Source organism: Nomascus leucogenys, chromosome 2 (assembly GCF_006542625.1).
Source record: "Nomascus leucogenys isolate Asia chromosome 2, Asia_NLE_v1, whole genome shotgun sequence".
Classification (NCBI taxonomy): Eukaryota; Metazoa; Chordata; class Mammalia; order Primates; family Hylobatidae; genus Nomascus; species Nomascus leucogenys.
Window position 1 is genome coordinate 40,076,181 of NC_044382.1, and position 4,326 is coordinate 40,080,506.

The 4,326-nt window shown below is 42.3% G+C and overlaps 1 non-coding gene across 1 annotated transcript; it reads right to left on the reverse strand.

The window, feature by feature from the left end:
* Positions 1–3,157: 3,157 nt before the first annotated feature.
* LOC115831936 lies at positions 3,158–3,261 on the reverse strand. Its single transcript, XR_004027428.1, has one exon. It is a non-coding gene; the product is annotated as a small nucleolar RNA U13 (small nucleolar RNA).
* Between the last annotated feature and the right edge of the window lie 1,065 nt (positions 3,262–4,326).

Below are 4,326 nucleotides of genomic sequence, written 5' to 3' on the forward strand. Positions count from 1 at the left end.
AGATAGGTTTTGCCATGTTGCACAGGCTGTTCTTAAATTCTGGGCTCAAGCCATCATCCTCCCACCTCGGCCTCCCAGTGTGCTGGGATTACAGGCATGAGCCACCGTGTGCAGCTAAAACTATTTTCATAATAGTATAAGATATGATTTGCCTTTTTCATTGTGTTGACATTTGCACTGATGGTGCAAAAGCAATGGTGGGTAAAACAGCCTGTGCCTCAAAACAAATCAAAGCAGTTGTGCTAACCTGTGCTAGCAGTCATAGTACACTTCACTGCCATGCACATGCACTAAAAAAATTTCGTGTTTACTTAGGAATGTTCTTCATCAAATGGTAAAGATTATTAATTTCTACTAAATCTCAATCCTTGGGTACTTTTTAAAAAATATTCTGCTGGGTGCGGTGGCTCATGCCTGTAATCCCAGCACTTTGAGAAGCCAAGGCAGGCAGATCACCTGAGGTCGGGAGTCCGAGACCAGCCTGGCCAATATGGAGAAACCTTGTTTCTTCTAAAAATACAAAATCAGCAGGGTGTGGTGGCTCATGCCTGTAATCCCAGCTACTCAGGAGGCTGAGGCAGAAGAATCGCTTGAACCTGCGAGGCGGATGTTGCAGTGAGCCGAGATCACGCCATTGCACTCTAGCCTGGCCAACAAGAGCAAAACTCCGTCTCAAAAAGAAAGGAAGAAAGAAAGAAAAATATTCTGACAGGCAGGCACAGTGGCTCAGGTCTGTAATCCCAGCACTTTGGGAGGCTGAGGCAGGTGGATCACCTGAGGTCAGGAGTTCGAGACCAGCCTAGCAACATGGTGAAACCATCGCTCTATTAAAAATACAAAATTATGCCGGGTGTGGTGGCTCACACCTGTAATCCCAGCACTTTGGGAGGCCGAGGCGAGTGGATCATGAGGTCAGGAGTTCAAGACCAGCCTGGCCAAGATGGTGAAACCCCGTCTCTACTAAAAATACAAAAATTAGCCAGGCGTGGTGGCAGGTGCCTGTAATCCCAGCTACTTGGGAGGCTGAGGCAGAGAATTGCTTGGACCCAGGAGGAGGAGCTTGCAGTGAGCTGAGATTGCACCACTGCACTCCAGCCTGGGCGAGAGAGTGAGACTCCATCTCAAAAAATAAATAAATAAATGAATAATAAAAATACGAAAATAAAAATAAAAAATTAGCCAGGCATGGTGGCACGTACCTGTAATCCCAGTTACTCAGAAGGCAAGGCTGGAGAATCACTTGAACCCGGGAGGAGGAGGTTGCAGTGAGCCGAGAGCTCACCATTGCACTCCAGCCTGGGCGACAAGAGGGAAACTCCGTCTCAAATATATATATTCTGACGAAATAGGAAGTACACATAAAGCATTTCTGCTGTATCCCAAGTACAATGATAGTCTCCAGGAAAAGCACTTTTGCAATCGTTTGAGTTTCAAGCAGAACTAGCCTCTTTTTTCATGGAGCACCATTTTGTTTTGTTCTGTTTTTGTGTGTGTTGTGTGTTTTTTTTGGCTGTTTTTGTTTTGTTTTGTTTTTTGAGGTTTTTCTTGTTTTGTTTTTGTTTTGAGACAGCGTCTCACTGTGTCACCCAGGCTGGAGTCCAGTGGTGTGATCTTGGCTCACTATACCCTCGACCTCCCATTCTCAAGCGATCCTCCCACCTCGGCCTCCTGAGTAGTTGATACCACAGGCGCACACCACCACACCTGGCTAATTTTGTATATTTTTTGTAGTGACAGGGTCTCACTCTGTTTCCAGGCTGGTCTCTAACTCCTGGGCTCAAGTGATTCTCCTGTCTCAGCCTCCCAAAGTGTTGGGGTTACAGATGTAAGCCATGGCGCCCAGCAAGGAGAATTATTTTTACTTGAAAATATAATGGAGAGACAAACTATGATTATTCAAATTTGAGTGTTTCCCAAAAATGAACAAAGTAAGCTTATTACTTCAAGGAAAACAACTGACAGTATTTGTTGCCAATAATAAAATTCAAGCTTTCAAGTGAAAAATTAGAATTTTGTATCACTTATATCTGTCACCATGAACTTGAAAACTTCCCAATTCCTAAAGACTTCTTTGATGAGATTGATAGTGATATAATGAATGTGATTTTAAAAGTATGGTATAATGAAATGCATCAGCATTTAGAAGCTATGTATAATTCAGTGGACCTATATTTTCCAAATGACCAATACACAATGTTACAAAATCTCTCCAAAGTTCAAGATAAACCAATGGATTTTAATGTAATAGAATAGGAATTGATTGACATGATTTTAGATTCCACATACCTTTAAGAAACTACCATGTTTCCTCATTAGTATAGTGGTGAGTAAAAAAGAAAAGAAGAAAAAACTACTGTGCATCAACTTTTGGTGTAGTATCCAAGAAAAATATCCACAATCATCTGAAGACTAAAATATTCCTCACTTTTCTAACTCGGTGAGGCCAGATTTGTTTCATGTTATGGATTAAAGAGATATTTAGGAAATAACAGCATTGGCCAGGCACGGTGGCTCATGCCTGTAATCCCAGCAATTTGGGAGGCCGAGGCAGGCAGATCACTTGAGGCCAGTTCAACCAAAACAACATATTGAAACTGATTAGGCCAGACATGGTGACTCAGACCTGTAATCCCAGTACTTTGGGAGGCTGAGGTGGGTGAATCACTTGAGGTCAGGAGTTTGAGACCAGCCTGGCCAACATGGTGAAACCCTGTCTCTACTAAAAATACAAAAATGAGTCAGGTGTGGTGGTGCACACCTGTAATCCCAGCTACTTGGGAGGCTGAGGCAAGAGAATGGCTTGAACCGGGGAGGCAGAGGTTGCAGTGAGCTGAGATTGCACCACTGCACTCCAGCCTGGGTGACAGAGCAAGACTCTATCTCAAAAAAAAAAATAGAAAAAAAGAAATGGATTTATTGTAATAAGAGAACAAGATAAGAGAATCCAGGTATTTTCTATTAAGCCAGTTATTAGAGATTTGTAAAAACGTAAAACATGCCAATTTTATCACTATTTTAGGGGGAAAATATAGTACTTTTTTCACCAAAATGTGTTAGTTATGTTAACACATTATGGTTTATTTTTGGTATTTTAAATTTAAATGGATTAATACATATTCTTTCAACTTCTCAGGCTTTTTTTCTTTTTTTTTTTTCACATCAGATGGGTTATGTGCCACCATCATAACAAGGTTTGAGGGAAGCACATCTCACACACAAGCATGAAAACCCAATCATCATGCTTATGAGCTACAAAAGGATCCCAGTTTTCATTTTGAATACAGTAAATATCAATAGCGATAACCACATAAACAAAAGCTCTAGGGACCTCAGTCATTTTTTGGAGTATAACGGAGTCCTGAGACTGAAAAATTTGAGAATCACTTATTTTTTTGCTTTGTTTCGTTTTTGAGACAGGTTTTGGCTCTATTGCTCAGGCTGGAGTGTAGTCATGCAATCTCAGCTCACTGCAACCTCTGTCTCCCAGATTCAAGCCATCCTCCCACTTCAGCCTCCTCAGTTGCTGGGACTACAGGAGTTCAGCACCACACCCAGCTAATTTTTGTATTTTTTAATAGAGACAGGATTTCGCCTTGCTGCCCAGACTGGTCTCAAACTCGAGAATCACTGATTTTAAAATAGCCATCCACGAGGCATGGTGGCTCATGCCTGTAATCCCAGCACATTCGGGAGCCAAGGTGGGCAGATCACCTGAGTTCAGGAGTTCGAGACCAGCCTGGCCAACATGGTGAAACACAATCCCTACTAAAAATACAAAAATTAGCCAGACATGGTGGTGTGTGCCTGCAGTCCCAGCTACTTGGGAGGCTGAGGCTAGAGAATTGCTTGAACCTGGGAGGTGGAGGTTGCAGTAAGCTGAGATTGTACCACTGAACTCTAGCCTGGGCGACAGAGCAAGACTCCGTCTCAAAAAAAAAAGAAAGAAAGAAAGAAAGAAAGAAAGAAAGAAAGAAAGAAAGAAAGAAAGAAAGGAAACAGCCATCCATTTGTTTTAAATGATTTATCATCTCCGTGGACAAACAGCTGGAATAAGAAATCTCTCCTAACTTGTAAGTATCCTGAGGGACAAGGAAACATTACAACTCACAAACACACATGGTATTTTGGAGCTCTAGAGACAGACTCCATCAGTTCCAAAAAGGTTCCCACAGAAGCCTCCCATTAGAAAGCCTCCACCCTGTCCTCACCCCAAGCAATGGCTCAAACAATTCAGTGAAACTCAACATCTTACTCAATCAATGCCACCCTCTCTTCTCACCAGCACATTCTACCTTTGATTTCTCAAGCTGATATTGGTCAGGAGCA